This window comes from Piliocolobus tephrosceles, chromosome 4 (genome assembly GCF_002776525.5).
Source record: "Piliocolobus tephrosceles isolate RC106 chromosome 4, ASM277652v3, whole genome shotgun sequence".
Classification (NCBI taxonomy): domain Eukaryota; kingdom Metazoa; phylum Chordata; class Mammalia; order Primates; family Cercopithecidae; genus Piliocolobus; species Piliocolobus tephrosceles.
This window is the reverse complement of record NC_045437.1, coordinates 151,200,291-151,211,968: the sequence shown is the minus strand read 5'-3', so window position 1 is coordinate 151,211,968 and position 11,678 is coordinate 151,200,291. Positions and strand designations below refer to the sequence as shown.

Genomic DNA, 11,678 nt, shown 5'->3' with positions numbered 1-11,678 from the left:
TCCTTCCTTCCTTCCTTCCTTCCTTCCTTCCTTCCTTCCTTCCTTCCTTCCTTCCTTCCTTCTTTCCTTCCTTCCTTCCTTCTTTCTTTTTTCAATCAGAGTCTCACTGTCACCCAGCCTAGAATGCACTGGCATGATATCAGATCATGCAACCTTTGCTTCCTGGGTTCAAGCAATTCTCAAGCCTCAGCCTCCCATGTAGCTGAGACTACAGGTGCACGCCACCATGCCCAGCTAATTTTTTTGTATTTTTGGTAAAGACCAGGTTTCACCATGTTGACCAGGCTGTCTCAAACTCCTCGCCTCAAATGATCTGCCTGCCTTGGCCTCCCAAAATGCTGGGATTACAGGCGTGAGCCACCGCGCCTGGCCCATTTCTTTATATTTCACTGCCCAAACATGCCCAAACATGTCCAAACATGCAGCATGCAGGTGCCTCCAGGTGCCTACAGAGGGCTGTCCCCACAAAAATCCTGGCTCCTGGTCCAGACCCACTGTTAGGGCCAGTGCCTGGGCATTATGGGTCAGTCCAGCTCTGAGATTTTAATTCCTGTTGTTGGAATGAGGAAATAAATCCAGCTCTGTTAGGCACTCAATCTTTCAGGATTTTTCAGTTTCTCTGGGGCAGCAGATTTTTTCTTAGGGTCATCTCTGAGAGAAGTATGCCTGGAACATTGGCATGAGGAAATCAATCAATGCAAAGTGTATCAAGAGTTATGTATTCAGCACCGTGAAGACCAACCCAGAGAGAATAAGCTCAGAAGGTTGTAGGAAGAGTGTAGGACTTGGAGGTAGAGCAATGACCCTGCACTCCCTCTAGAAGGGGTGAGGGAGAGGGAGAAGGGAGGAAAAAGAAGGTGATGAGGAGAGGTTGAGGAAGAGCATGTGGGGTATGTGCAGCTGGAGGAAGCAACTGGATGAGTAATGGAGAGCAGCTTTATTACTTTGACTTTTTGAAATAAGAACCAGCTTATGAAGGTGGGGAGGGAACAGCCTGGGAATGAATTAATTGAGAAAGGAAATTAAAGCCATCATTTCTGCTCTGCTGACGAGCAGATGTCAGCATGCCTCTAGCCTCTTGCTATATTCAGTGCTTTTCTAGAGATAAACAGTGGAGCTCAAAGAGGTTCCAACAGGGCCTGTACTGAACACTTGAAGGCTCTAGGATATTTTGGTCATGAGAAAAGAGGGCTGGAAGTTGAGGACCAGGCTTCTAGGCTCTGAGGATTTTTTTTTTTTTTTTTTTTTTTTTTTTTACATGAGCTATTTCACAATTACCAGTAGATTTAACTGCAAAACTGAAGGGAAATCAGGTAAGGATTTATAAAAGAAGAAATTAAGATGCTGGTATTCCTACTAAGATGACCCTAGGGAGAAAGAAAAGAATTGGAAGCACTTTTGCCAAGCCACTGAGAAGCTAGCATTGAGGGCAGAGAGTGCTTGAAGCAGCCCAGCCTTAAGGCACTCTCTTAGAAGCAGCCAGGACAGAGAGCAGCGGGTACAGGCAGTTCCAGCAATAGCTGGCTAAGGAGGATAGAGAGGGAGGCTGGCTCAGTGACCTAGCCTGGGAAAGCAGCCCCTGTGCTGAAATGCGTTAGAAGTTCTCTGCCCTGTATCCCAGCACTTTGGGAGGCCAAGGCAGGAGGATCGCTTGAGCTTAGGAATTCAAGACCAGCCTGGGCAACATAGAGAAATATAGATAGACCTCCTCTATATTTTTGAATATTTTTTATATTTATATTTATATATTTTTTATATATTTATATTTAAATATAGATAGACCTCCTCTACATTTTTTAGAAAATAATTTTTTAGAAAATAAAAAATTAGCCAGGTGTGTTGGCATGCACCTGTAGTCTCAGCTTCTTGGGAAACTGAGGTGGAAGGATTGCTTGAGCCCTGGAGATGGAGGCTGCAGTGAGCTTAATTGTGCTACCGCACTCCAGCCTGGGCAACAGAGCGAGATCCTTTCTCAAAAAAAAAAAAAAGTTATTTGTGAAGACTTACTCCCAGCAAGGGGAGACAGGCAGAGTATACACCAGAAACCAGGTATCTTCAACAGGGATATTTTGGATCTTTTCTGCATCCAGACAAAGGAACTTATTTACTAACAGCTGGCAGATATGGGCAAAATCACAATTTGATGGGTTAAACAAGGTCTGTAGCTTTCTTTTAGGTGTACAGACCTAGCACAGGGAGCAGTTTTCCCCTGGGGTAGACCTTGCTGACTCAAGGTCTATACCTAAAGTCCTGCCTTTCAAAGGCAACACTGAGAACCTGGGATAGAAAGAGAATTTAGGTGGTACCATGAATGTCAGAAGTCTCGGGCACAGGATTCTGTTGGACCAGAGAGTTCGAGCCTCCTGTTGGAAGCATGGTTCATAAATAATGCTGGAGACCAGATCTGATGGGTCATGTGTGTAATCCCAGCACTTAGGGAGGCCAAGGCGGCTGATTACCTAAGGACAGGAGTTCAAGACCAGCCTGGCCAACATGGTGAAACCCTGTCTCTACTAAAAATACAAAAGTTTGCTGGGTGTGGTGGTGCGTACCTGTAATCCCAGCTACCTGGGAGGTTGAGGCAGGAGAATTGCTTGAACCCAGGAGGTAGAGGTTGCAGTGAACTGAGATGGAGCCACTGCACTCCATCCTGAGTGACAGAGTGAGACTCCATCTCAAAATCAATCAATCAATCAAGCTGGAATCAATGAAGTATGTATTGAACATTTTTGGGGGGTGAAATAGGGGATTCGAGAAAAACAAACAGATATGAGACTGCTCTGACTCTTGAGGAAATTAACGTGTCTTCTAATTGGATTGGCCCCCTCCTCATGCCCTTTTGCCTCTTCACTGTTTTCACTCATGTGATCATTCACCTCTACACACACCCTCCTCTTTTCTTGTCATCTTCCTTCTCTGGCTCTTGCCTGCTTCCTTTGGTCATTTTCTTTTCTTTTCTTTTTTGAGACAGAGTCTCGCTTTGTCACCGGGCTGGAGTGCAGTGGCATGAACATGACTCACTGCAGCCTCCTGGCTCAGGTGATTCTGCCTCAGCCTCCTGAGTAGCTGGGATCACAGGCACGTGTCACCACACTCAGCCAATTCTTTTTTATTATTTGTAGAAATGAGGTCTTGCTATGTTGCTCAGGCCTGGTCTCTAACTCCTGGGCTCAAGCGATCCTCCCACCTCAGCTTCCCAAAGTGCTGGGATTACAGGCATTAAACCACCTCACCCGGCCCCTTTGGTTGTTTTCCCTGCTGAATATATGGCAGTTTTTGTTTTCATTCTCCCACTTGGTCTTCCCTAACCTCTGGGCACTTTGTCCCTTGGTTTTCCCACTCCTTCCCTGCCCCTGGGGGATGATAACCTCCAGCTTGCTGGAGGGCTCCAGAGAAGGTTAAAATTCTGTGATCCTGCAAGTATGTCTGGAGCTGGATGGGCACATGTATCCGTGATTTTCCAGTTAGAAATTGCTGGAATGAGCTGTAAGGGAGGGAAAACTTTCCCTCTATCCTTTGAGATTCAACTATGGAGTCTATGAAGTACACTGACAACAGATTAACAGGAGGAAAATTATACAAATATATTATGTGCACAGGGGCATTGCATGAAAGAAAAATGAGTACCTCCAAACCCAGTGAGATGTAGATGTTTACATGCCCTGTTCATTGAGGGGGGAGGTGTGAGGGGAGATATAGGCAACTTAGGGGACTGTAATGATTTTGGGGAAAGATGAATGGGCCCTCAGAAGAACAGGTGACATCATGAGACAGTCTGGGTATGAAGTGGGCCTCTAGTTTCCTCTCCTGGTTAATCTTCCCTGGTTGATGAAATTTCTGGGGAGGGGACTCATGACAATGGAGTTCCTCTTGGAAAATCTGTCCTTAGGCAGATGAGGGAATTTCAGAGAAAGTCTCTCCCTGCATTTGCCGTTTCCCAAGTATCCTCAGTTTGAGGCCCAAAGCAGTATATTTTGGGGTGGCATTTTCTGAACTCCTTCAGAGCTAATCTGTCAGAAGGCAGGTGGAGCCCGGGTCAGAGGAATCTGGGCATGCCCAAGTTACATAAAAGTTATGCGTCAACGAGCACATCCTGCTCCACTTTTTTTTCTTTTTACTTTTTTCTTTTTAGAGATGGGGTCTTGCGCTGTCACCCAGGCTGGAGTGCAGTGGCATGATCATGGCTCACTGCAGCCTCAACTTCCTGCCTACCCTACTTTTTTAGTATAATAGCTGAAAGATATGGAATGTGGAATTGATGAAGGGGGACTCATTAAAATTACAATAGCAATTAGGAACAAGCAGAAAAAGACCATAGGCAAGGACAGTTTCATGGGTAAGATCATATGGTTTCCCACATTTTATATTGGCGAGGGCTTAAGAGGGATCAACACACCCAGACTACTCTCCAGCTACAACTTCAGTTTCAACAAAAACCTAAATTTGATGCGCTCGACCCAGGCCCTCTTTCTCTTTCCTGAGCACTAAGGCTTCTGTTGGTGCTCTTGGCATTAGTAGCTTCAAGGCGAGGGTGAATGGGTTTGTGTTAGTGACTTTGTGGATGAAAGGACACTTGAATTTTCCTTGCCCAGCCTCAGCACTGCCTCAGGCATTAAAGGCTATGAAATCTGCACGGGTGTTTTGGTCAGGGAGTGGAGTTGTCTCAGACCACTTTTTATACCCTACGTGAGAAGGAACTGTCAACCTAAATAACCATCAGAGAGGCTTTCTTAAAGAAAAGGTCTTTATTTTGGAGTGGACATTGCAATGGGAATATGAATATGCATGCCGTAGTAAACTGTGTGAGTAAAAGAAAACAAAGTCTTGCTTTTCTTTTTTTTTTTTTTTGAGACAGAATCTCGCTCTGTGACCCAGGCTGGAGTGCAGTGGTGTGATCTCGGCTCACTGCAACCTCTGCCTCCTGTGTTCAAGTGATTCTCCTGTCTCAGCCTCCCGAGTAGCTGGGATTACAGGCATGTGCCACCATGCCAGCTAGTTTTTTGTATTTTTAGTATAGATGGGGTTTCTCCATGTTGGTCAGGCTGGTCTCAAACTCCCAACCTCGGGTGATTGATCCACCTGCCTCGGCCTCCCAAGGTGCTGGGATTACAGGTATGAGTCACCACGCCTGGCCTTTTTTTTTTTTTTTTTTTACACCGGTTGGGCTCTATTGCCCAGGCTGGAGTGCAGTGGTATGATCTTGGCTCACTGCAGCCTCTGGCTCCCAGGCTCAAGCAATCCTCCCACCTCAGCCTCCCGAGTAGCTGGGACTATAGGCGTGTACCACCATGCCCGGCTAATTTTTATGTTTTATGTAGAGATGGGGTTTCATCATGTTGCCCAGGCTGGTTTCAAACTCCTGAACTCAAGCAATCTGCATGCCTTGACCTCCCAAAGTGCTGGGATTACAGGTGTGAGCCACTATGCCCAACCTGATAAAGGCTTTTAAAGGAAAAATTAAGAAGATTCCATAATTATTTTAAAATAATTATCCTTGGCTTTAAACATCAATACCAAGGGTGATGCCAGTCTGAGCTTGGACAGGCAGTTGCTGGGCAGATGTCCTTGCATAAGTATTTTTTATGTAATGTTGTGAAGGTCTTCATGCAAGGTTGTGAGTTTTACAGTCTTTTGTGATTTTTTTTTTTTTTTAATCAAGCATACAAGCATGAAAACCCTCTCTTCATGGCCTGCCCTGACTCTGTTTGTCAGGGTTTTCTTTTCTTTTCTTTTCTTTTCTTTTGAGACAGAGCCTTGCTCTGTCGCCCAGGCTGGAGTGCAGTGGCACAATCTCAGCTCACTGCAACCTCCGCCTCCAGGGTTCAAGTGATTCTCCTGCCTCAGCCTCCTGAGTAGCTGGAACTACAGGTGCATGCCACTATGCCCGGCTAATCTTTTGTATTTTTAGTAGAGACGGGGTTTCACCGTGTTAGCCAGGATGGTCTCAATCTCCCGACCTCATGATCCGCCTGCCTTGGCCTCCCAAAGTGCTGGGATTACAGGCATGACCCACTGTGCCCTGCCTGGATTTTCTTAACATTAGTGACTTTATTTTAATTTTGACAAATTTCACAGAACTTAATTGTAGTCCCTTAATCCATAGTTGCCTCTGATTCTGAACTGCCCAGAAAAAAAAGACATTAGTTGGTTCCTTGGGTTTTTTTCCTTCCAGTCATTTATTCAGAAATGGTGTCACACACTGGAGATGTGAGAATGGAAAAAATCATGGTACCTGCCTTTCAAGAACCACAGTCTTGTAGGGGAGACAGGGATAGAAACCACAATACAGGGCTGGGTGAAGTGGCTCACGCCTGTAATCCCAGCACTTTGGGAGGTTGAGGTGGGTGGATCACCTGAGGTCAGGAGTTCGAGACCAGCCTGGCCAACATGGTGAAACCCTGTTTCTACTAAAAATACAAAAATTAGCTGGGCATGGTGGTGCGTGCCTGTAATCTCAGCTACTCGGGAGGCTGAGGCAGGAGAATTGCCTGAACCTGGAAGGCGGTGGTTGCAGTGAGCCGAGCTCACGCAATTGTACTCCAGCCTGGGTGACAAGAGTGAAATTCTGTCTTCCATCCCCCACCCCCCAAAAAAGAGGTCACAGAGTAGAATTTGGTGGAGGCAATTGTTCCAGGGTCCCAAGTCCAGTGGGGCTTAAGCTGTCTCCTATCCTGGTCCTCAAATGAGGAATTCTTTTCTCCGTTCTTCTCTTCCTTTATTCCACAAAGATGTAGTGAGTGCCGTGAGTTAGGTCTGAGTTAGGTTCTGCGAATACATAAATGAACAAATACCACTCCCTGCTTAGAGGAGATCACGGACTAGTTATGTTCTTCCCAGACTCCATGCTAGGGTATTCACTGGTCCATTTCACTATCATGATGAAATAAGAAAAAGCAAGAGACAATGTAGTGAGTCTTTACATAAAATTAAATGTATTCAATATAAGATCTTTTCTCTTTAGTTTGAAGTTATATTCTCATGTACGTTCTTTCCTCAAAACATGTTCATAGTAGATGGTAGTCATCACTGATTTGTTTATTTCCTTGCTTGCCAAAATGAAAATTAAGCAATCTTTTGTCATATCACAAAAAGTGCATGTGTGTGTTAAGTGGTGTTACTAGTTAAAGATTCATTTCCTCATTATTTCAAAAGTGGGATTAAGGCGGGGAATGGCTGTAATCCCAACACTTTGGGAGGCTGAGGCAGATGGATTACTTCAGATCAGGAGTTTGAGACCAGCCTGGTCAACATGGTGAAATGGTGAAACCCCATCTCTACTAAAACTACAAAAAAATTAGCTGGTCATGGTGGCACATGCCTGTAGTCCCAGCTACTTGGGAAGCTGAGGCAGGAGAATTACTTGGGCCCAGGAGGCGGAAGATGCAGTGAGCCGAGATGACACCACTATACAATAGCCTGGGAAATAGAGCAAGACGGTCTCAAACAAAACGAAACAAAACAACAACAACAACAAACAAAACCAAAGTGGGACTAAGAGTGACCCTTTCTCATCTAATAAAGTGGACCTTATTCAGGGAATATGGATTTACCAGACATGACAAATGCAGGCTCTCGTGCCACTCCCCTCCCTCCTTAGACTCAGAAGGGAGGAAATGGAAGAGCCCTAGGCCTCAAGAGAGGCAGGATTAGCTCTTTTCTTGTTACCCTTGCACAAGACACCAAGAGCAGCAGCCTCTTGAGACCCTGTAGGAGGCAGTGCGGGAAATCCTGGACAGGAAGCAGTGCAAGCGCCAGAAACTTTTGGGAACACTGGAGCTACAGATCCTCTTGAAGAACTGTGACCCTCAGAAAGATGAACGCTTCTTGGGCACTGTCATCTGAACTCCACTCCCCACCCCAGGTTCTCCACATGTGTCCTGCGGGACCAGCAGCACTGGGATGAGGCCAAGGCTGTGGGTATCTCCCACGTGGACATCGAGGTGCTGAAGAAACTTGACAAGAACAAGAAGCTGGTTAACAAGTATGATGCCTTTTTGGCCTCAGGGTCTCTGATCAGGCAGGTCCCACAAATCCTGGGCCCAGGCCTAAATAAGGAAGGCAGGTTCCCTTCCCTGCTGATGTACAGTGAAGACATGGTGGCCAAAGTTGATGAGGGGAAGTCCACCGTCAAGTTCCAGAGGAAGAAAGGGCTCTGTGTGGCATGGCTCTTGGCCATGTCCGGATGACAGACGACGAGCTTGTGTACAATGTCCATCTGGCTCTCAACTTCCCGGTATCATTGCTCTGGAAGAACTGGCAGAACATCTGGGCTTTATACATCAAGAACACCATAGGCAAGCCCCAGTGCCTATGTTAAGGCACATTCTAATAAATCTTAGTGCCACAAAGAGAGAGACAGAGAGAGAGAGAGAGACAGAGATAAACAGAGAGAGACTCGGGATTCAGCAATCTCCTTTCTAGACAAGGGGTGCTCCCCCTGACATCACAGAGAAGATGGCTGATGTTCCAGGAGTCTACAGGCCCAAGAGACCTGGGTTCATCTTATCTCGTTGGAGAAGGACAGCAATTCTACAGAGGGACCTGGCAGGAAAAACTGGTGAAACATGAATAGGCTGCCCCAGGGAGGAGCCTCTGGCTCTTTTATAGGGTAACTGAATATGGTCACCAGCTTTTATCAAAATTAGCCAGGTACTCAGAGTTTCCATGGCCCAGGCACAAATAATCCACAAACCAATCCCTTCAAATTATATCCCTGAAATAGTCACACGCATGCTCTCAACATACCATTAGCACCTAAACTCAAACTATGACACACCCACAAGTCTGCATCATGCTGCTTATAACTTAAAGCTTGTGGGTTTAAACTAATTTAGGAGTCGGTCTGGGGACCAAAGGGGGAAAGTCTTATCATGAGGTGGCGATTTGCTTAGGGAGGAAAATGGAATGCATGCGTGACATCCAGAGGCTGGGAACCAATCGTCTCATAGGAGAGGTAAAAGTGTAAGCAGGCTGGGCGCGATGGCTCACGCCTATAATCCCAGCACTTTGGGAGGCCTGAGGTCAGGAGTTCGTTACCAGCCTGGCCAACATGGTAAAACTTCATCTCTACTAAAAATACAGAATTAGCTGGACGTGGTGGCACATGCCTGTAGTCCCAGCTACTCCGGAGGCTGAGATAGGAGAATGGCTTGAACCCAGGAGGCAGAGGCTGCAGTGAGCTGAGATCACGCCACTGCACTCCAGCCTGGCGACAGAGCGAGACCCCATCTCCAAGTAAAAAAAAAAAAAAAAAAAAAGACAGAAAGGACTGTAGTGAAGGGGTAGGGTGGTGAGTTTAGCATGGGTAGTGAAGGGCATCTGGTGGAAGTGCCTGAAAAGGGGACTAGAAAGGGAGGTTGGAGCCTGATTGTGAAGGGCCAGACCAGGAGTAGGTTCTCAGGAAGCAGAACCGAGGAGAGGGCTGTCGACCAGTGACCCAGGGAAGCTGGAAGAGTCTTTCCCAAGGAGTTGACCCTGGGATGCATTTCTTTCCTCATCTTCTGCCTTAAGGCTCTCTTGTCTCTTTTCTTTCCCCCTGCCCCACATTCCCTATGCACGCCAGGCCCAAAACATCCTCACAGGCTGCTGCTCTAATTACTTCATCCCATTTTAATTCTGCTGAGTTAGGAGCCTGTGAACTCAAGAGGAAATTCATGCAAAATACCCAACGAATTGAATGTGCTGGTGTTTTAGAACCAGATAGGTCTGTAGAACCAGATAGGTCTGACCCTATCTGCCCCCTTCATCCTCCCTTCCTGTGGCCCTACTCCTGACCAATCTCAGCTTGATAAATCAAAGGTAGAATGTGCCGGTGAGAAGAGAGGGTGGCATTGATTGAATAAGATGTTGAGTTTCACTAAATCGTTTGAGCCATTGCTTGGGATGAGGACAGGGTGGGGCTTTTTGATGGGAAGCTTCTGTGGGAGGCTTTTTGGAACTGATGGAGTCCATCTCCAGCGCTCCAAAATACCACGTGTGTTTGTGAGTTGTAAGGTTTCCTTGTCCCTCAAGATACTTACAAGTTAGGAGAGATTTTTTTTTTTTTTTGAGTCTCGCTTTGTCACTCAGGCTGGAGTGCAATGGCATGATCTTGGCACACTGCAAGCTCCGCCTCCCGGGTTCACGCCATTCTCCTGCCTCAGCCTCCTGAGTAGCTGGGACTACAGGCGCCCGCCACCACGCCCAGCTAATTTTTTGTACTTTTAGTAGAGACAGGGTTTCACCGTGTTGGCCAGGATGGTCTCGATCTCCTGACCTCGTGATCTGCCCACCTCGGCCTCCCAAAGTGCTGGGATTATAGGCATGAGCCACCGCGCCCGGCCAGGAAAGATTTCTTATTCCAGCTGTTTGTCCATGGAGATGATAAATCATTTAAAACAAATGGATGGCTGTTTTCTTTTCTTTCTTTCTTTTTTTTTTTTGAGACAGAGTTCTCACTCTGTTGCCCAGGCTGGAGGTCAGTGGCACGATCTCAGCTCACTGCAACCTCAACCTCCCAGGTTCAGGCAATTCTCTAGCCTCAGCCTCCCAAGTAGCTGGGACTACAGGCACACACCACCACGTCTGGCTAATTTTTGTATTTTTAGTAGAGACGGGGTTTCACCATGTTGGCCAGGCTGGTCTCAAACTCCTGACCTCAGGTGATCCGCCCACCTTGGCCCCCCAAAGTGCTGGGATTACAGGCATGAGCCACTGTGCCTTGTGGATGGCTATTTTAAAATCAGCAATTCTCGAGTTTGAGACCAGCCTGGGCAGCAAGGCAAAACCCTGTCTCTATTAAAAAATACAAAAATTAGCTGGGTGTGGTGCTGCCCTCCTATAGTCCCAGCAACTCAGGAGGCTGAAGTGGGAGGATGGCTTGAGTCCGGGAGGCAGAGGTTTCAGTGAGCTGAGATTGCACGACTGCACTCCAGCCTGAGCAATGGAGCCAAAACTGTCTCAAAAACAAAACAAGCAAAAAAATAAGTGATTCTCAAATTTTTTCAGTCTCAGGACTCCGTTATACTCCGAAAAATGACTGACGTCTCCAAGAGCTTTTGTTTATGTGGTTATCGCTATTGATATTTACTATATTCAAAATGAAAACTGGGATCCTTTCGTAGTTCATAAGCATGATGACTGGGTTTTCATGCTTGTGTGTGAGATGTGCTTCCCTCAAACCTTGTTATGATGGTGGCACATTACCCATCTGATGTGAAAAAAAAAAAAAAAAGAAAGCCTGAGAAGTTGAAGGAATATTTATTAATCCATTTAAATTTAAACTAACAAAAATAAACCATTATGTGTTAACATAACTAACACATTTTGGTGAAAAAAGTGCTATATTTTCCCCCTAAAATAGTGAAAAATTGGCATGTTTTACATTTTTACAAATCTCTAATAACTGGCTTAATCAAAAATACTTGGATTCTCTTATTTTATTCTCTTATTATAGTGAATCCATTTCTTTTTTTTTCTTTCTTTCTTTTTTTTTTTTTTTTTTTTTTTTTTAGAGGGAGTCTCTCTCTGTCACCCAGACTGGAGTGCAGTGGTGTGATCTCAGCTCACTGCAACCTCTGCCTCCCCAGTTCAAGTCATTCTCTTGCCTCAGCCTCCTAAGTAGCTGGGATTACAGGTGTGTACCACCACACCTGGCTCATTTTTGTATTTTTAGTAGAGACAGGGTTTCACTATGTTGG

At 45.9% G+C, this 11,678-nt stretch overlaps 1 non-coding gene and 1 pseudogene across 1 annotated transcript; both read left to right on the top strand.

Annotated features, from left to right (window-relative positions):
• LOC111530632 overlaps positions 1-8,317 on the top strand; it is a 26,061-nt pseudogene extending 17,744 nt beyond the window's left edge.
• A 2,773-nt stretch (positions 8,318-11,090) lies between these two features.
• LOC111531088 lies at positions 11,091-11,194 on the top strand. The gene has a single exon (XR_002728132.1). It is a non-coding gene; the product is annotated as a small nucleolar RNA U13 (small nucleolar RNA).
• The last annotated feature ends 484 nt before the right edge of the window (positions 11,195-11,678 follow it).